Source organism: Anser anser (assembly GCF_964211835.1).
Source record: "Anser anser genome assembly, chromosome: Z".
In the NCBI taxonomy this organism is placed as follows: Eukaryota; Metazoa; Chordata; class Aves; order Anseriformes; family Anatidae; genus Anser; species Anser anser.
Window position 1 is genome coordinate 47,749,196 of NC_139723.1, and position 21,894 is coordinate 47,771,089.

General features: G+C 39.5%; 1 protein-coding gene and 1 long non-coding RNA gene across 7 annotated transcripts in view; one reads left to right on the forward strand and one right to left on the reverse strand.

Annotated features, from left to right (window-relative positions):
* Positions 1-21,894, reverse strand: part of APBA1 (amyloid beta precursor protein binding family A member 1) — a 90,243-nt gene that overhangs the window by 65,479 nt on the left and 2,870 nt on the right. The window contains exon 1 of one of the 6 annotated variants that reach the window (XM_083818801.1): positions 3,654-3,674. The exons of the other annotated variants lie outside the window; for them this stretch is intronic. The gene's annotated coding sequence lies outside the window, so the exon portion shown is untranslated. Of the gene's footprint in view, positions 1-3,653; positions 3,675-21,894 lie in introns of those variants that run through there. 6 annotated transcript variants of the gene reach the window in all.
* Positions 3,717-20,437, forward strand: LOC310890164. The gene is made up of 2 exons (XR_014577079.1): positions 3,717-17,973; positions 18,187-20,437. It is a non-coding gene; the product is annotated as an uncharacterized lncRNA (long non-coding RNA).

The window sequence follows — 21,894 nt, forward strand, 5'->3', positions numbered from 1 at the left end:
CTGCACCCTCAGTAAGTTTGCAGACAACTCCAAGCTGGGGGGAAGTGTCAATCTGCCAGAGGCTAGGAAGGCCCTGCAGAGGGACCTGGACAGGTTGGGTCTATGGGCAGAGGCCATGGGGATGAGGTTCAACATGGCTAAGTGCCGGGTCCTGCACGTTGGTCACAGCAACCCCATGCAGCGCTACAGGCTTGGGGCAGAGTGGCTGATAGGCTGTGCAGAGGAAAAGAATCTGAGGGTGTTGGTCGATGCTCGCCTAAACATGAGCCAGCAGTGTGCCCGGGTGGCCAAGAAGGCCAACAACATCCTGGCTTGTATCAGGAATAGTGTAGCCAGCAGAGCCAGGGAGGTGATTGTCACAGAATCACAGAATCATCTACGTTGGAAGAGACCTCCAAGATCACCGAGTTCAACCTCTGACCTAACACTAACAAGTTCTCTACTAAACCATATCCCCCTGTGCTCTGACCTCTGACCTAACACTAACAAGTTCTCTACTAAACCATATCCCCCTGTGCTCTGCTCTGGTGAGGCCGCACCTCGAGTACTGTGTTCAGCTTTGGGCCCCTCGCTACAGGAAGGACATCGAGGCCCTGGAGCATGTCCAGAGAAGGGCTATGAAGCTGGTGAAGGGCCCGGAACACAAGTCCTGTGAGGAGTGGCTGAGGGAACTGGGGTTGTTTGGTCTGGAGAAGAGGAGGCTCAGGGGAGACCTTATTGCTCTCTGCAACTATCTGAAAAAAAGCTGTGGGGAGCTGGGGGTTGGCCTCTTCTCGCAGACAACTGGTGACAGGACAAGTGGGAATGGCCTCAAGTTGCACCAAGGGAAGTTCAGGCATTGGAACGGGTTGCCCAGGGAGGTGGTGGAGTCACCATCCCTGGGGGTGTTTAAGGAAAGTTTGGACATGGTGCTTAGGGACATTGTTTAGTGCGTGACATTGGTGGTATAGGGATGGTTGGACTAGATAATCTTTGAGGTCTTTTCCAAGCTTAATAATCTGACGATTCTATATTTCTATGAAATGCAGTACTGAAATAATAGATATGAATATAGTGATGAAAGCAGTCTTTGTGTGAACACATGGGGTTGCTTCATAAATTGAAGCAACTTTGTTACTCAGACAACTCAAGAAAAGCTCAAATTCCTATGGGTTTCTACATTTTACCAAATAGAACAATTTGTGATGAGTCCAGAGCTACACATGCAATGGTTGTCCAATACACAAATCTGCCAAGTCAAATGGCTACTGCCAAATTTATATGTAAAGAAGTTCAGCTCCTCTTTTTCTGTGTAGGTACTCAAAACTTTTTCCCATTATCTGATCATTAATATCAAGAAATATGAACAGATTTATTTATTTTAGATCTCTACTTGTCTTCCAAATTTGGCTGAAACTTGTATAAATTTCTTTTTCTTTATAATATTGGGCTACAAAAAGAAAAGAAGGGGTGGGCATGTTTAAGCCCATCCTCACCCCAGTGGATTAACTTCAGGCCTGTGACAAAAAAAGACCAACAATCAAACTGCACAGTTACATGGTGGCATACCAAAAACTCTACAATCACTAGTCATTCATACCTTGAGATGTTGTTTTACATAAAATCGTTATCAATGTCCCTGTCATAAATGACACCTGTGGCATTTCTGATAAAAGTATTTATCGATTCCAGAGGCCTCCTAGCATCCGTGGTCACCTGGTCCGGTTTGAGTGTTTCAATGTTCTTACTATTAGCATGGTTTTCCCAAAATCTAGCCTGACTCTGCACTGCTTCAGTGGAAGCTGGTTAGTCATACCATTCCTGCCAAACCAAGCACAGACTGCCCACCTTCTCTTTACTGCAGCTATATTTCAGTATCCTGCAAAGCCCCTCTCTTCTTTGGCTGAAAGAATCCCCACCTGTCTCACTCTTTACAATCTTCCCTAGCCACGTAAGTGCTCTCTTCCAAACTCATTCCAATGCAGAGTGCAAAAAGGACACAGCATCCACGTCCTCTCCAAGAACCCTTCATGCGTCTCCGAGGGCTACACTCCTGCACCCTTGGTACAGCACTTGCCTTTCAGTAACAATACAATACTGACAATTCCTCTTACACTCTGAACAGCTGCAACCCACACAGACCGATTCTGCAGACCTACTGCTTAGCCCGCTGCTCCCATCCACCTCGCCCTTGACCCTGCTGAATAGCACCAGCCTCTCCCTTCACCCTCTGAAAACTCGTCATGATTGTTTTCTGTCCTCCAAAACGCTGGTGTTTCCTCCCAGGCTGCAGCATCTCCACTCAAGTTTTCACACCATTAATGAAAATATTGAGTATTACTGACAAAATCCTACAAAATCCTGATACAGATTTCCAATTCAGCACTGAGTTAATGGTATGTGGTTGCTCTTATTTCACTGACTTCCTCAGAAATGCTGAGAATGTAAGAACAGCTGAGAAAAGAATACTAAATTAAACACAAACAGCAAAACAAAACATCTCCATAGAAGATGGCTCTGCTTTTAGAACAAGGAGACTGTGAGAAACAAATTTGTGTTTTTGCAATAGGAGGTGTTTTTGCAGTGGAAAATTCCACTGACCTTGCATATTCAAAAGTGATTGTGCAGGCATGACAGTAGCATAGCAGTGGGGAGTATGTTAAGCAGGTAAGAGGAAGGTCCCACTGTCCCAAAATAAGAAAAACAGAACGAGCAGTGCGAAATCAGTAAAAACAAAAATCACAGGCCCTCTAGTTAAGAGAGAAGAAGGAAAAAAAAAAAAAAAAACCAGGAAAAGGAGAAATTAAAGGTTGGTCAAATAAAATTGTACATACATGGTATAGTAGTAAGTGTTTAGTAGTTTGTGAACCTGTAGTGCTCAGCCAATGAAGAAACAGGAGGAATCAAGCATCGAGTAATAGGGAATATGAGGTTACGATATACTTTTACTGTGCGTTCCTGCTTGCAGGATGCCTGCCATTGCAATCGTGAATAAAACAGCTTCACAGAAGATCCTGTCTGAGAAAATTATTGAGATATTTCTCACAGAGACCTTTGTACCTCACACTTACCAGAGAAATATTATAAATAAATAAATAAATGACCAAAATAATCAATCATTAAAGGAATCACAGTCCTTGAAAAATTCCTCCCCAGGAAGCAGAATGAAAAATGCAGAAGACAATAGATTGATAGAAACGTATTGCCAAATCTTTACAATTCTTAAAAAAGGAAAAAAGGAGAACTTATTATAATTAGATTCTTTTCTACTTCTTTAACCTGCTTTTCAAAGTAAATCTCTTGCTTCAGCATTGACAAAGAACACACGCACCTCCTTAAGCTACTTAACCTTCTTCCAAAGTTCATAACCTCTGAAACCACCACATCATACCAATGTAAGGCCTGTGTAATTTTACACAGTGATAAATGTGACAGAATACGATGCATTCAATGTTTTAAAACTCCTACAGACTGAATCAGTCTTTCACTGTAACAACATACAGAGCTACCATTACTTCAGTACACCAGCACTTGAAAGAACAAACTCTAATTTACAACAAGAAGCAGCAGACTAAAAAAGACCTTCTTCTGCCACTAATCAAGTTTGCACCAATGAAACAAGTGAGAAAACAGAGACAAAATACCACAATGCAGGTCCAGCCAGTAAACCTTACCATAACGTATTCATCTGGTGCTGTGCTCCAGCAGTAAAACCCCCAGGTACTCACAGAGTACTAGTACGTGATATCACCAAGGGGCATTCTGGACTGCTAAGCTGTAATGAAGTACAACCTCCTCCATACATGACCTTGAACAGCGTCCTTTGAGGATGCTGAAAAAAAAGCAGCAAATCATTTTTCAAATCAAACATGAAATTCAGCGTAACTATGCAGTAATGTTAAACAGAAGAATCAACTTAGCTAACAAGGTCTTTTATCCCCAAAAATGACCCACATGAAATATACAAAGGAAAAAATTACATAAGTGGTTCTGTTCTCCAACAGTCATTTTTCAGAATAAAGTTGCTATTCCATAACCAGATTCTGGGCTCAGTAGCCCTTACTGTTAAGCTACGGATAACTTTTCTCAGGAGAGAGACAAAAAGCTAAGAAAATCATACTGTTAGCCACAGTTTCATTTGTAAGTGCCTCCCTAATACATATATACACACAAATCACTCAATTTTTTCTTTTTGTTCAGCAAGTGAAGTACACAAAATTACATGTCCCTATATACACTATGCACCATCTAGATACTTGGCTGGAATGCTAGGAAAAGTGTCACAGAAGGCAGTATACTTCTGAAGGCAGACTGTTACCTCTTCCTACAAAGTGGGAATATTGTTTGGCCCTGTTATGCTTCCTGTTACAGTGGAATTAACAGTGATTATCTTCTGAAAGAAAAATAACAACTGAGAAAGAATAATGAGAAATTCAGTAGAAGACCAAAGCACAAGCTAGAAAATTTTAAAAAATAAATAAAAATAAAATCCCCTGAAACCCAGAGAAGCTTTGTTTTCAAACCAAAGGTTAGCACCAAACTCCTAACACCCAAACAAAACAAAACAAAAAAGCCTTAGCAGCAACTGCGTACCTTCTGATACGGCAGAATTTACAGCAGTCAATGTTTGTAGAAGCAACCCTTTCTCTTCATTTTGTTGTAACACTGATATTTGACATTGTTGGATTGAAGAAGATAAACAAATTCTAGCCTTCTTGCTATTTAAGGTGGTCACATATACCAAAAGCATGTGGAAAGAGAGGTGGAAAGGGAGATTAATAAAAGCAAGAGTTGAAGGCCGGACATAATCCACTCATTTGTAAACAGACACTTCATATTGTTTACACATCTGAAAACAACTAAAAATCTAAAGCAGAAGAAAGTTACAATGTCAATTTCCAAGTTAAATATGTTCAGAATTAAAAATAGTACCTCTTAGAAAAGCTCTGAAAAGGCAATACTTAGTTTCCTTTCATCGTCTACCTGAATTATCAGCTGAAAATACCACTGTATTTTAGGGAAAGGATAACCATGGAGAAACTGTGCTGGCTTAGAAGGTAGATAAAAATGCTGGCTAGAGATGCACCAGTTATCATCATCCCAAGACAATAAAAAATGTCCACCATATTTTCATTTGTCAATTCAGATAATATCCAAGAAATTCAGACAAAATAGAGAAATAAATATTAAAAATAAAAAAATCTAAATGGTATCTCTGTCCTAATAAGTCATGCTGATACACTCCTTTTGACACTTTCAATTCTCTTTTGTGGCACTGAAAAGGTAATACATGAAATCAGCCAACTGTCTAGCAAACCTATTTATAACTGAGAAACAGATGAGTTTTGCTTTCCATAACCCACTGTTTTTCATTGTGTAGCAACTGGTTGATGCACAACCACTACTGATAGCAGGGATTCAAAATTATTTCAAACTTCTGTTGAAAAATGTCAAAAGAAAATACTTTAAACACACAAAAGTGATTACTATGAAGTTCTGTATCTCTTCTAAGGTAATCAAAAATACTGTCCTGAAGAGCTCATCCATCTGTAAGAAACTGTTTGGGCAAACATAAGTGTTATTAGCAGCATGATCTCTTCTTGAATGATCACTGCAATTGCAAAATGGTTAGTGCTGAAACTAAGAGAAGCCAAATTTAAGGCTTCTAATAATCTCCTTGAGTAATCAATTATTCAATTAATCATAAGTCAAGCTTCTGTGTGAAAGAAAAAGCAAAGTAAACAAGGGAAAAGAAGTAGTCATGGTCTGGCATACAGTCCATTCAGAATTGCAAATGAAATGTTATTTTTGTTTAAAGCATAACAATTTAAATCTACTTTTAGATACATGAATCCAAATTCTACGCTTCATACAACATTAACTCTTTAAGAACCCATACTGCACCAGAATTAACACAAAGGTTCACCAAAACCACAGTCAAGAATGAGCTCATTATAAAACAAAATGCAGATGAATGCTATGGATCTGCACGTAAGCAGTTTTGTGGAGAGGCCATCACATTCATGAAGTATACCTGATGTTTTCACACAGCTTGATTCTCTTGGAACAGAAATGGATAGGCATAATTAAAGCTTCATTTTCAATGACCATTTACCAAAAATAAAACAAAGAACCACATAGGTTTGTAAGATTTACAACCTACGCATAATATTACAGTGAAAAAAAATGCTATGATGAAATGGCCTGGAAGGTACTTTTTTATTAGGCTGGTACATAAACAGTATGTTAAAGTGATTAAACATTTCTTATTTCTCATCCTTAACTTTTTAACCACTGACCAATTTTAAATTAATAAGGGCAGGAGTCTCAAAGACAGTACATTTTCTCTAAGCTTCATGGACAATCCCAACTCATCTTCCCACTTGGGGAAAGTCAAGCACAAGTTTGGTAGCTGCTAGCAGACCAACCTGTGGACATGATCTGGTCAACAATGCTGCATGTGTTCACCTTTACCTTATCCTCATCCTATCCTGTTTCTTAACCAATTCCCTGCTTTTCTTGGGAGACACGTAGATAAGATATGGGGAGTGGGATAAGAAAGAAATAGAGCAGTTTAAGAAAGGCAGACTTCTGAAATCCTTCAAAAATCAGTTTCCATGTGCCCCAGTCCTTGTATAATTTCTTAATTTTTTTTTCTTCTTCTCAGAAGCACTCTGGAGATAGATATGACAGCTACATATTACAAAACAACTGCTCAAATCCTATGTAAAAAGACATGAAGAAGCTGTATTCATGAGCCACGCAGGGATTCTGCATGGGACACGTCCAAGACACAGAAAGGTCATTCGATCCCTGGGAAGGGATTGTGCTCATTCTCTAGGAAAGATATTCCATTTGCCTATTGCAATTTTATTGATTACAGTTTTAGTACAAAGGATTCTACAGAAGGGTCCAAACAAACCAGAAATTTAGCTCTTTCCCTGTGTACAGAATCCACCTACTCAGCAACCGTTTCTTTGATAAATTATGGTCCTGCTTGGCATTACTCCAGGACTGATTTCTTCTAAATTTTGCAACACACGTATTGAACTTTGCCAGTTTCTGGCATTATAACCACACAAAGATGAACTGTGACAGAAAGCAAAATATTAAGTGCTGGAGTAACTTCACAAGCACTTCTCAAATACAGAAACGCAGATCTGAAAGTGACAATTCCTTGAACATGCAGTTTCCCATCCCAGTTATTTAGAATATTTTTAAACCTATCTATATGCTCATAAATATGATCTGATTAGGAAACAGTATTTCTTTTTAATTCCCTCAAGTTTCATAAACTTCTATGTTAGATGAGAACAATTTCTAGTTGTTTTCAACCAAAAATACCTCATTAATATAAAAATCACATTAAAACAGCTCTGCAGAGTCCAAACTAACTAGTTTATGGGGTTTGGGTTTGCATTTTTTTTTTCTATGTTGTGTTTGTGTTTAAAATATCACCCAATTCACTTCTTAACCAAAAAAAAACACAAAGAAAAATTGATAGCAGATTCTTCCAGCAAGAATATAATCAAAGCTACCTACATTATGAAAAGACAGACAGAAGAGTGATAGTCGCTTTGCTATCTGAAGCCTGAATTAAATAAAAAATAAAAAATTAAATATTAAATAATTAAATTAAAAAGCCTATTAAATAAGAATATTACCTAAGAAACAGCCTATTTAGCATGTTTTTCTCTTACAGATTCCTTTGGGTGGATGGTTTTTTTTTTTTTGCCAGTTACAAGCAAGTGTACAAAATCTTAAGAAGTTATCTTTGCTTTTGAGCTCACCTGCTTCTGAAACTTATTTTCCACATCTTACACTGTATCTTCAAAAAACCAAAAAATTAGAATACAAAATTAGCCATAAATCATTGATGGCTACAGGTTGCCCCTTGTTCTTAGCTACATCAATGCAAATATTGAGTTGAAAATGCCACTGATCAACTGAGACATTCTGAATTTAAAAGAGAGCAAGTATGAGAAGAGTATGGTAAATGGCTTCCAATAAGAACTAAGAGTTACTTAAACAGATTTTGTTTGAGAACAGTACCAAAAATGAAATGTGGAAACTTGCTTCCAAAATAGCTTCCAAACAGCATATGGGCATATCCTTCAGAGATGTCCACAAAGCCACAATGACATCTCAGTTTAGTTCCCAAGTAAGCCTTTCAACAGTAACAAACACATGGATTAAATACTAAGGATAGACCTCCAGTTGGTTCTAAATATATGTAACTCCACAAAATTAAAAATAGCTTTGCATCACTGACAGGATTATAGCAGAGCTACAAAGATGTAAATCAGCTGTTTCTAGATGTTTTTTCCTCATTAAAATTATTGCTTTTTCTACATTCTTGGTGCAAATGAAAATCTCTGTTAGGGGCTTAGCTAGTTACCCTAGAAACAGATCGTGAGACCTGCTAAGTTGAAGGATCTTTCAGGCCCTTTCTACTTCCTACTCATGTACTGTTCCAAATTCCCAAGGATTTGTAATCCTGGGATACCCAGCAAGAAAATCCCACTTAGGGAAGCTATAGCTAAATTCATAAAGAACGCCACTGATAATACCCTTCACTTGCACTGATTTCCACCTCAGAGATTTCGGATGTCGCTGCTCAAATGCACAGCCTCAACTGCTATTCAGGGCTTCCACAATGCCATCCTCTGCTCGCCTATTCATTGCTCTGAAAGTGCTTGTGCACTGGTCTCTGTGGGGCATTTCTGGGAGCTATTCTAGAGCAAGCAATTAGTGGAAGTGTAAACAGAAGCATGCGACATGATAAATACTATCAAAATTAAGTAAATGCTGCTTTAAACAAAAAAGGTAATCTCTTACATGCAGAGAGGATTATCGATTCATTACTTCTACCCTTACACCCCCAGCATCAAAGCAGCAATGTCACCTTAATCTTTTTGGTTGCTCCACATATTAAAAAAAAAAAAAAAAAAAAGTAGAAAAGCATTTGGAAATATTTTTCATTACCTTTTTCCAGACATTGATTGCACTTTGCACACAATACACAGAGAAGCCAAATCTTTGCACAAGCTTCAGTGAAATTAGCCAAATGTCACAGAAGACTGATTTTTTTTTTTTTTTAAGAACAAGCCCCGGGCATCAGGCAGTAATCGCTTCATTACATGTTTTGAATTCATTGAGAAACAAAAGTTAACATTAATCTAAACCTTACTAGGTTCCTCAGAGTCACAAACCCTGTACCTGAGTTGCGTGCCCATTTGCTTAAGACTGAAGATGCATTTCCCTCCACTGTCTCAATGATTTCTGGTCTGCATTATACACACAGCAGCAAACAACACTGGCAATTTATTACCAAACAAACAAACATTGACAGTTCCCTGGCTGATTTTCCAATCACAATTAAAATTCATACAGAAGAATGGCTATTGCTGTACTATGTTATGCATATACAGCTTAATGGACTTGGACTTGAAGACTTCCAGGATGTCGTCACTGAACTTCAGGCCATAAAAATGTAGTGTGTCCTCAGTCTCCTCAACCTGCTAACACAAGTCAGGAGGAATACAGCAGTCAGGATGCACAAGAGACAGGTTTCTCTTTGTTTCAGTGAGCAGGCTTCCACAAAACAAGCTATCACTGTCACAGCCACGTGGGTCACCTCACCAGAGCGAGCGATCGACACGGGGCACGTGGCTAGGGGGACCACACTACCTTCTCCACCCCACTTCACCACTGTTCCAGTCCTGGAGGTCTGCAGAAGTCTGGCAAATTAATGGATTTCACACAGCCTTGACAAGCAGGAGAAAGATCTTAAAAGAGACAAAATATAACAGTATATGCTGCATCTCACTGATGGACACTGCTTTCCTGGAGATTGCAGAGTTCTTTATATTCAAAGCTCAGGCTCTTCTTTGGTAAAAATGGGAAAAAAAAAAGTTGAGAGAGGAAAGGAAAGAGAAACAGTATTTAAAATCTGTCAAATTATTAAATACTTGCAAGGAAAAAATAAACTGTTCCATTTTTAGTACATCCAGGAAATTAGTCAATTCAATGAGATGATGTACAATAATTTTCTCAATTCTGAGTAGCACGGAAGCCACAACACCAGTCCTACAGTTGCAGTCACACCATTTGCAGGCGTGATCATTCAGCAGAGTCAGGCTTAATGCCTCATTATGATCTTTTGATCATGTGCAAGTACAGGTTGTGATTGCTCAAGAGGCTCCACTGCCCACTTCACATGCTGAAGGTATTATGGTGATGCGTAAAATGTGTAAGTGGGGTATATTAGACAGAATACCATGAAATTCAGGATCATTAAAGAGAATGCAATAGTCTACAGAAGTAATGATAATCACTCTTCAATTAATAAAGAGCATTTGGCACAATGAAGGATTTTAAGAGCATAGAAAATATGACTCAGTGATACGAGACAATGAGAATCCTCAGAGCTAGAATGGCATCCTTTGAACCACCTACAGGGACACAAAGAGAAAGGACCAAAGCAGCTGAAATAGCTAAAGACACTTTGCAATCATAAAAATTACTCTGTCTTTTCAGAATAAAAAGAAAAAAGTTACATACAAATGCACATCACATTATTGTCATAGCCAGCTGTGGCAACAAAAGAAACTCAGCTAGGAAAGATATTTTCCCTGAAGGGAAATGGTTACATCACAGACCCACAGGGCCTGTAAAGCATCTTTTGTTGATCTACATTAACTTCTGAATCCGATAAATCATTTCCAGTCAGAATCCCTAGCAGTGTTTCCATTAATCCTGCATTACCATTACAATTTCTTGTAATGTTTACTATGATTTTTTTTTCCAACACCTTCAACTCTGGAACATCCTTCCTTGTTTTACCACTTTGAAAAAAGTTAACTAACCCCCTTCCCACCCTGTACATTATTACAGTGAGGGTACTTGTACAGTGTTCCCATTTTTTCTCTTAATCTCTTTTTACCCAGCCCATATTGCACTCCCTCTGCCACTCACTGTACTTCTGTCTGTTCCTTACAATTTAGGTTGACTTTTCTACAGATTTCACTGTCCCTGTATGTTTTAAAAGAGGAAAGGCAAGTTGCTCAAATTGTGGTCATGTTCAGAGTTACATCAAAGATACATCCGTTGGTACAGGGCGCACTATTTAGACACATTCCTCTGACCTGCAAAGGTCATAAAATAGAAAAAATAAAAATCATACAAAGCATGACCCTATGCAATTCTGCTATGACCACCTGTTAAGACAGGTGATACCAACTTATTGATTAATTTTGATCTTCTTTTGCAAGGGTCAAATATACTGATGTACTTTCCTAACCTTTTTTACAATCAAACTTTAAATATCAAGCTAAAGCAGTTGGCGACAGAAAAAGACAAGGAATGCTGTTTCAACAGCTTAGCTAAAATGGAAAATAATTTACTCCATCACCACATGGCTATGCTCATGTAAAAAACAGTATCAGAACATCACATTTGATGAGAAACAAACAATACAAATTTAAAGGGAGGGGAGGGGAGTGGAGGGGAGGGGAGGATCTGTTTACATTAGTTTCAAGGATGAAGTCATCCCTGATCATGAAATGCAAAGTCGGGTCAAAATCCCTCAGAAAGAGATTATTCAAATTAAGGACCACACCCTACCATATTTTTGAGGTCCATGTACCACTGAAGACTGATTTCTCCAAAACGGTACACCTTCCCTCTCTCCCTGAGAGACTATTTCACAGTCTAGTAGACCTCAGAGTTAAGCTGATTTTTCCAACGCTTAGTTTTTTCTTCCTGTTTCTCATCCCATCGCTCACAGTTAAGCCCTCATTATCATGCACAGTTTTGTTTCCTGCTGCTTCTGTCAGGGGGCTGCAGCTTTTCAGCAAGATCCTTCCCCTTAATTAACAAAAGGGAAATAAGATTTCAGTCTGCTCAAAGTACTAAGAATAATCCCTACCCCTGGAACATCCTTGTGGTATTTGTTTCAAGACGAGCAACCCATACCGTAAGAGGCACACAACTAAGGCCGAGATGAAAAGTTCATAGGTCCATTTGAAGCCAAAAGCCTTAATGGAAAATTGTGCTCCAAGACCTGCTGCTGAGACTCCAACGTTGCCATCTAACATCGCTCCCTGCATTCCTCGCTTTGTCTCTTTGATAGGTCAAGAACTGGCAGAGCAAGAACTTTTTTCTCACAAGAGACTCTAAAAAACACCAAACTTGGACTTCTGAGGTGTTTCGGTTCAAAAAATTGAAGAAAATAAAATTGCTTTTACCGAGGTTGAAACAAAACGTAATTTTCACGGGGAAGACTGATAACCTAATTTCAGCTCAGAATTAGTATTGTTCTCTTCTTGACAGTACAAGCTTTACAAAGAAAAACGAAGCAAGCTTGTTTCTGCACTCTTGCATCGCGTCTGTCCCTTATGAAACAACAAAACCTTCGTATAAACCAGCACACAACCACGGCAGCAACAACAGAGGGAACTCCCTTTGCTAACCAAGCACTACAAAAGTGCCATGTACGTAACGTGCAGCTGCTGACAAGAGAAACTGTGTTCACGTCCGTCACAAAGAGGCCTTCTATCTCTGCAAGTCACTGAGCATCCCTGTCAGCGTGGCAGGGAAGGAGCAAACACCATCGTACTCGTGCCACACGCAAGTACGTACAGACATCATCCCAATACGCTAAACATTATTAAAAAAAAAGATCCAAATGTAAAAGTGAGAAAATTTTATTTTTTGACGGTTAATTCAGCTGGGCTCAGAGAACGGGAAGACTTTCCCCTGTTCCGGAGTACCGAGGCCATGCAGAGCAGTAACCACGCGCTGCCAGGTCGCTGCCGTGAGGAGACAAGGATTCATTCAGACACTGGGCCACTGGCTCCTGACGGAGGGCTGTGGCACAGCTCCGGCCACAACAGGGGAGCGCCTGCCAATTTCTAAGCTCTCAGGTCTTCCCATTAACCCAGTCCATGATTCTCCCACAATTCCCAAGAGATAAAGTTATTTTTTTTATGGAGATGTTTCTAGATGAAATGCACACCCGGACACGTGAGCCCACTCAAATCTTCCCGCGTGTCCTCCACAGCCTTCTGATCATGAGCCCTCGGAGGTAAAACCCACTATCCCTCACTTTTTTCTTGGGGAACGTATCACACACAAAGGGCACTTGTGAACGGGGCTCCATTTAGGGGAAGAGTTAGCCTCCTCAGGACAAAAAGGAACAAGTGGACATAACGATGACGTAACTTAAAAGCCAGAGACTGATGGGAGGGAAGAGAAAAAAAAAAAGAAGAGGATTAAAAATCCTCACCACATACAATCCAAACACATTTAAAATACATGGTACCCACAGCAAAACAAGAACAGATACACCAGATGTAGAATTAAATGTGTATGTGAGATTACCTTCCGGACTTTGTCACAAGCATGCGACACGTGGAGATGAACCAGAAGGATGACAATGCTATTAATTCTTGCAAGGAGCAATTCAATTTTCACATACTACACTTTGGGACAGGAAAAAAAAACAATTTTAACTAGCACAGCAGAAGGTTTCCTCTCACGTATCTGGGACTGAGAGTGAAAGAATGATGATCATAAAGATAATTCTAGAAATGCAAATAGAAGCACTGCTACCACCCTGAGTCCCCGGATGCAAAAACTTGCAACAGTACCACTGACATCTCATAAAAAGCAGGCTGAATTCAGTGCTTTTTTTTCACTCCATTTTTGCTCCTGGCATTCAAATGCTTCCACACAAGTGACAGTGTCAAAAACTTCATCAGTTCTCTGTGTCCGTGCCTGGTAAGATATGAACATCTACAAGAACAGATCTGGGAGTAAAAGAGAATTCAGAAACCACTGCCTGTGGGGAAAGCAATACCTTCAGTTGCTCTTCTGCAACAGAAGAAGATGACAAAACTTCACGGGTTTTAGTCTCTCCTCAGCAAAAATGGGTTCCAGATTTCCATCCTCGACCATTAACATGTAATCCATCCTTTTTCCCTTCAGACAAGACTTCAGATAGCAGACTTACTCTTTGTACAACAAAATCATGGTCATCTTCAGGGGGATTTTTCCCTCTTGGTAAAATAAATTTCTTACTTCATGAATTTTGAAGGGCTGAGGCCCCTAAAGGGCTGAGGTCATGGGATTTTAGGCTGACTTCAAAGGATTCACTTAATAAACAAGAGCAAAAGAATGAACAGACTTCAGAAATAATGTAAGTCTGAACATACAAAATTCAAGTAAAATAGCAGGTACTTTTATACTGTATGCCAAGTCCTCATTATGTATTTAGCACTCGCAAACGTCACAGCAAATATGAGATAACTCAACTCACTGACATGCTGTGTCATCAAAACACACCAGATGGATGTTGCACTTACACAAAGTCACTTCCCTTCCTCGTTCCTCTCCTCCAAATAGGATGTAATTTTTAAAGAGCAATGACAGGTGCCAACACTGAAAATCCTGTCCTGATAATTACTTACTTACCTGAGCATAATCACTACTCCAATTACTTTAGTCAAATTTAATGGTAAAATTTGGTGTCGGTCCCAAAACTATTTACAAAGCTGTACTGCTGCAGTATTTGCAAGGCTTTGGAAAGGCTTAGTTTTACCCCAGCAAAGACAGAATCACACACAACTTTCAGAGAAGTTTGATTTTTTTCTAAATAATCTCTCCCTGCCACCAATCCAACACACACTTCCCTCAGACTGACTGAACTGGTGGCTACTGGTACTTCTCTGCACTTTTAGCATCCCAATTTCTCCTCCTACAGAAAAAAATAAAATTAACTAGATTCCCCCCTTTCCCATATTCTTTCCCTTGTCCTCACACTGCTCTACTTTCCACCTCACCTTTAAAACACTGCCACAAGACAGACCACAAAACCTGACCCTGCTTCCAACACACAACATGTGTCTCCCTACGGCACATTTGGGGACTCCAGCAAGTGGCCTCCCCACTGGCTGCTAGTGAAACTGCAGCCATAAATCACTGTTTTATATTCATCCTCTCCTCTACAAGCAGAGTCCGCTTCCTAAAACCCATTAGTGTTTCAAACGAGTCTTCCATGCTGTTCGAACTACATACGGATAATTACAATTACAGTGTACCACTCCATACCAACTTGGAAGATCTGATGACATACTTACAAATGTCTTTTCTTTCTGCCATTGTCCCTCACAGATGCCAGGTAAAGACCAATGAAATCCGCACAAAGGCTTTGCAGGCTTTGTTGGATTCTCACTCAGAGCCATTAGAACTGAGAGTTTTATCTGGATTATCAGATATGCCCACTGCTCAGCACCCTATCACAGCTAAAAAGGCAACACAGAAGAGCTGTGGCTTGTCTGTTCCTATGCCATAATAACAGTGCTAGATATTGCAGAATGCCATAATGCAGCAGGACTCGTGTTAAGCATCTGAGAGGTAAAGACTTCAACAAGTGGGGTAAATAAATCGACAGCATACGTGCATCTAGTTGGAGAAGGCCAATCTTTCAGTGGTGTCTGTCTGATTTTTTTAATACTCTAACCCTTAATAACAGCAACATGGAATATTATTTAAAAAAGAGTAACTTTTTTTTTTTTTGGTGTACTGCCATTATCTCTTTGCTGTTCATGTGACTATTAAACCTTCAGACTGACTTTGAAGGTATCTTAACAAAAAATATCCTCATCTTCCTTGTAACACAAAAAAAATCTGAATTATCCAGTGCAACACTCTAAATTCTTCTTTCCTTGTAATTTAGCCCTCTGATTTCACATGTAAGACACCTTCTAAAAAAAACAAAACAAAAAACCACCACACCACAAAACCAGTACAAATTCTTAAGTGTTCTGAATGTCTCGTGGCCCCAAAATAACTTTTTCTACAATGTCATGGCTCTTGGGCAGAAAGCTGAAAAAGTCTTCCTTTTTCAAGTAAGCGTTTTTTTCTTACTAAAAAGAGGAAGTCTTATTTTAATAGTGTGTGTGCTATTCCATAACCTGGAGGGTATCTAGCGTATGTATATAAACCTGCACCATAGTGCCTGTGGAGACTGCTGCTTACAAAATGACAATTAAGAGACAGATACGCAGATCACTGACGATCAAAATTGAGTTGTGACCTGCTTGGGTTTCAACCTAGTTACATACTGGAAAAAATATATATATACACATACGTAATCTTTGTGCCTTTACCTCAGAAGTCATTATCTTCATAGTTAGAGATGATGAAGAAAAACTATGTTCAACAGAACATGAATTTGCATACAAAAAATGCCAGGTCCAATAACTGCCTGTGTTCCACACACAAATATGCTCTCCACTGGAATTTTAATTTCTGAGGAATCACCAAAAGGCAAGCATTTTAAAGTAAAGAACCTATTACTTTTCTGAAAATTTACTGTACTAACTGTATAAAAGCTATGGTTGCGCTTTTAATATATAGCTTTCATTCAACTGTAATTCCACGTTGCCATTCAGTTCAAAATTCTTCTATGGACTACCAGGGGATAATTCATCCTACCGGTGGCTGCACCGTCTCCTCTAAGAAACATTTTGGAATTTGCTGGTCAAGGACAACTAATGACTAGATCCCGGGGTGCTCTCATAACCAATGCGCCAGAGGACATGAGGTGATGTTCCATGCTACTGAAGTAAACCGCAGAGTAACCTCATACATTTCTGAGACTTTTTGATCTAATATAAGCAGTGATACATGCAGCCAATATTTTAAAAATATCACAATATTTTTTTAATTATCCTGCTCTGTAGCTTACTCATTTAGATTTCCATGAGGCATAAATTTTATATTCAAGATACTGAGATATCTTGGCTGCAAACCACTGACCAGAAATAATGAGATCAGCAGCTAACTAGAAATAATAGTTCTTTTTAATAAAGTAGTTGGAAGTGTATCCAGAACATGTTTTGATGAATTGTACACCAAACTGTTAAATGTGTGTAACTGCTGAAACACAGATGTGTTTTCTGTAGCCTTAATTACATCTAAATTTACATTCAAAACCAGCTTGGCCTAACTTGAAATTCAGTCATTCAGTCTGCATAGCTTTTTAAAATGAAGAAATAAAAAGACATCCGAGTGTGTGTTAAGCTGATTAACTGAGTGTACCCTCCCAGTGAGTAAAGAGAGAAGAGTGGACTCACGTGTCAACTTCACCTACAAGTGAAACTGCTGATGCCAAAACCATCACGGCCCAACGGGTGCCGCACTCAAAACACAGTGGGAGAAAACCGCACGGCTCCTGCAAGACTTTAAAACGGGGCTGAATCGATCAGACTAATTGTCATCAGCTTGTAGCAAGAAGGCTGAACTCTAGGAAGTCCAGGAGTTAAGATTCAGGCAGAAGCACCAGTACTAAGGGCAGAGCAGCCCCCTCCAGCGATGCCCAGGTCACCGCTAGGAGCGCGGGCAGCTCCGTTACCTCTCCCGCTGCCCTCGCCGTTGGAGCGCGCTCCTGCAGGAAGAAGCTTTCAAGGACTTTGGGATTTGCTCATTGTTACGTTGTTATGAAATAAAATTAAGCATGCCAAAATCTGAATGATGTCATGGCAATCCAGTAAGTGGATTACATTAATCATTTATCAGCAAGGCAAGATAATTCTTGAGCGAGAGCAGAACCCTGAGCTCACCCCTATTCTTCACTCCTAGACAAAAGGTACTACAGCTGAGGATATCAAAAATACAAATAAAGCACATGGAAAGGGTATTTAAAATGCCCACTGAAATGTACTGAAATTACAAAGCTCCGGACTGGCTCACATACAATCTTTTATTTAACACAAAACATTTGCATTTCTGTCAGGTCACCACAAAATTATCAGGGGAGATTTTCTTCATCAGCTAAAAGGTAACTGCACAACATGCAATTAGTAGGAAGGCTGCTTAGTAAATCTTCCGTTTTTTAAAAACGGTAATCAAATTGTGAAACTGCTGCAACGTCATTTAACACGAAAATGTTTTCTGAATTTATGGAGGTTGCTTTTCTCTCTTTTTATCGTCTTAAAAATCCAATTTATCTTTTTTTTAAAAAGCAGAGAACTGTCAGGTCACTGGTTAAGACAACACAGCTGCGTTTCAGGCTGGGTGGAACGACCACGGTACGAGGGACCTGCAAGGCAGAGCCCATCGCGAGGTAACCATTGTTCCCAGCACCGGGAGCTGCCATCAGCAGGAAGCCTCTGCAGGCAGACCAGGACGGGTCAGAGGGAGGCCAGCCCTGCCTCCTGCTGCCTGCGCTGTGAGCAAAACCATTCGCGCAGCATCGCCTTGTGAAGCCCCCGGAGAAGCGGTACCTCGGTTTCATAATTTCGGAGGCGAGCGAGCCAAGCCGTGTACATGCATCGCATGCGCAACTCCTGTCTCAGTCACCCAGTTTGAGCAGGGTTTAGATCAGATGGCGTTCGGGGATCCTTTCCAACTTAAATTATTCCTGGGATCATAAAAGAGCTGGTGTGAGAAAGCTGTTAAGAGAAAATAAAAACCCCACAGCTCCCCACGCATGTCCTGCAGAACAGGCCAACTTGCCCCTGCAAGGCGCCACCAGCCCTCCCAAAACTCTGGATTTAAAGCCTGTTACCTAAAACCCTGTTTTTACATTAGCCTAGGGAAGACCTAGAGCAAGAACTTCTGCCCTCCGTTTCCTCCCCCATCATTGTCTGGATGTTTTTAAGATATTACTGTCAGCTTATTCTTGGAAAAATACTTTACCAATTCGTATTTATTTGGTCTAAGGAAGAGTTATATTTAAGACTACAGAAGCACCCAGACTTCAAACATGATCAAAGTCCCAGCAGAATATGCATTATACAAATGCACAGTAACAGTAAAACTATCGTCAAGAATTGCAACTCACATATCAGAATTAAACAAAAAATCATGAATAAAACCTAAGCATTCATGTATGTTTTCAATTTTCCATTATGTCCTGATTTTTTTTCTTCTGCCTCGTTTAAAAATACTTTATATTACCCAGTCCCTAACTTCCTGCTCATCCCAATATCCACTATTCTGTGAGCAAAATGTTGTCAGAAAAGAAGTTCTGAATGACCACCAAAAGTGGAACAATCAGAAACCTTCTCTCTTATGTGCAAAAATGAGAATAATTGCAAAAAAAAAGAAAATGATTTATCCAGATCAATTCAGGGTACTTGAACTTTATCTCCTAGGTATCAGTCCAACACCCCTACCATATATACAGAAAAGCGGTTCTTCCCCTTGTATACATCACTAGCACGGAAAAAAATAAAGCAACAGCAAGTTAATTTAGGGTAATTGCTCAATCGATCTTGGTAGCAGATGGCCAAGTTTTGTAGAGTCCATGGCTCTAATGCCCTGATGTTTTCCTGATCTGTGCTCACCTTTTAGAGTTGAAAGTTTAAATACCAAAATCAGCATGAATGCTCTTGATGCTTAAAAAGCGTGACACAGAGGTTCAGAAAAGTTTAATAAATTGATAAAAGAAAGGGATTAAATTAAAGGGACTACCATTAAAGGGATTAAACCAAACATTCTAAGGACGTGCTCTAATCTGTCACATTTGCCAACAGATTTTTTATGATGTCCCTCACTCCTAACTCTCAAATACTCCTTATGTGTATGATAAGGTGGTCTTCTACTTACAGAGTTTAATTTTTATTGAACTCCTCATTAAAAAAATAAATTTAAAAAAAAATGCTGGCTTTTGAGCAAGATTTCATAGACATGTGCCCTTCTCCCCTACTGTCATATATTCTTGGATTATCTGTTTCATCTAAAAAGAATTTAGAACATCCCAATTTTTTTTTTTTAATGATTCTGAACTCATCGTCTAGATTTCACAGATCATCTGCTCCTTTTGCTGGACAACAGGAAAAACAGAAGCTCCTACTGTGGCCTACCTCACCTAGACTTTTTATTGCTTTACATACTTGTAATCCATGTCTTTCACTAGTTTCTTTTATGCTGTACAAAACCCCACTGCTTATCAACAAACAATTGTTTATACAGTCTTGTTAGACAGAAAATTCTTCCAGTAATGTCTGAAATCAGCCTGAACAAAGCATAGGAAATAGCCTGTAGGACACAGTATGTAGGACCTGACTATGTAGACATAGCCATGTGATGACAACAAGATGGACAAGACGGACATGACAGAGCTGCACGCCATCTTCCCAATGCCATCTCCCTGCTGGCTCCTTGGAAATTTGACTTCTATTTCCTCCGATGTCCTGATATTGCCCTGATGGACCCTCTCCAACAGAAAGGGTCCAGTCTCATCCTACAGCGCTACGGTGCCCTGAACTAAGTCCTCTGCCACCTACAGCTGCTCCTCATTTCACTTCCTATATGTATAGGAAGCGCTGTTCAGAATTGGGACAGGTATCACTATACATGTACAGATGTGAAAGCAGCAAAAAAAATGTTTCCACAGGTCCCTTCAGTAAAGCAACAAACATACAGCTTTTTTTTTTTTTTTTTTTTTTTTTTTTTAGAAAAACACAGTGTCATGCAGTGGAAACAGAAAAATACTATCACAGTGCTCTGAGCAGCTGGCTTATCAAACCAGACAATACAATGAAGCAAAACCAATCAATCTGTTTTTCAGAAACCTTTAACCCTATGCAATATGTATTACACATAATCTATTAGAAATAATGAGCAGAGGGCCGCCTGCTAGACCTCTCATTAAGTAGGAATCTTCATCTTCTGTAAAATGAGAAAAACATATCTAAAAATGCATTACCAGAACATCAATGACTGACTTAAACCGCCAGTAATAGGATATTGTTCAAAGTTAAGCTTCAATTAATCAAGCTGCGTAGCCTATGGACAATGTGAATTAAACTATCTGAACCGCCTCTATTTCTTTTTCTTTTTTAGTGGAAAAGGTCTGATTCTTCTAATTCATAACCTAGTGCAAATCCAGAACAGCTACTGTCAACAGCCATCAAATTGTGTGCTGAGGGAAAAAATGATGAATCTAATCCTGAAGTGTCCAGGCAAACAAACGCAAGGTGAATGTTTGAGCTCTTAGTTTGATTTTCCTTAATTTTGTCTACTTCATGACTCAAAAGTTTATTGGTCTTTTTTTTTTTTTTTAAGTGATCATTAGCTTTGGATACTAACCCTGAACTCACTTTGTAGGTGCAGTAACACCCCAAAATCAACCTAGTGTGTACCTGCCAAATAACGTTTCTAGATTTACTGCTCCATTTTCCTGATTTTGTTTGCCATAAACACTACTGCACAGTGAGACACCCTCAAGCCAAACAACTCAAACACTGTAAGTGACTACCCTTATTGACCTATGAAGAACACAAAGAAGCTGAAGAAGAGCTTCCATTTCTTCACACCTACACGTCTTTCATGCAGCTCCAGATTCATAGGCATTGTTTATAAAAAGTGAAAGTTACCTGTGTTTTAATGACATACATAATTCTCATATTAAAGCCTTTTTAAGCTTAAGAATGCAAACTTCGTATATGACTGTGGCTTAAAATGGTATCGAAGAAGTCAGAAGCCAGTTCCTTGCCCAGTTAAAATCCATTCGCCTCCGATCGCTTGCTTCTGATCAGTGTTGTTTATCGGAGAAATCAAACAAACGTCAGCCTCAAAATTAGCAGTCCCCGATCCGAAAGCATTACGCGTTCTTAACAACTGCATACAGCAAACGGAATATTCAGGCTTATCTCCAAAAATCCGCACCCGCTCTCCCTGCCCCACAAGAACAAAGGTACACCGGACAATACCAAGATCTCCACCCTGGCATCCATCGTGCCACCACATCCAGCACCGCGGAGCACCTTCCAAGGCATTACTTCCTATTGTTTAAACACATGAAGACAGCCTTTAACAAATAAAAAAAAAAATGGGAATGTATTTTTACTCTTCCCAAGATGTAAAGAACTGCAAACTTACCATGAAGGGATGTTTGAGAAT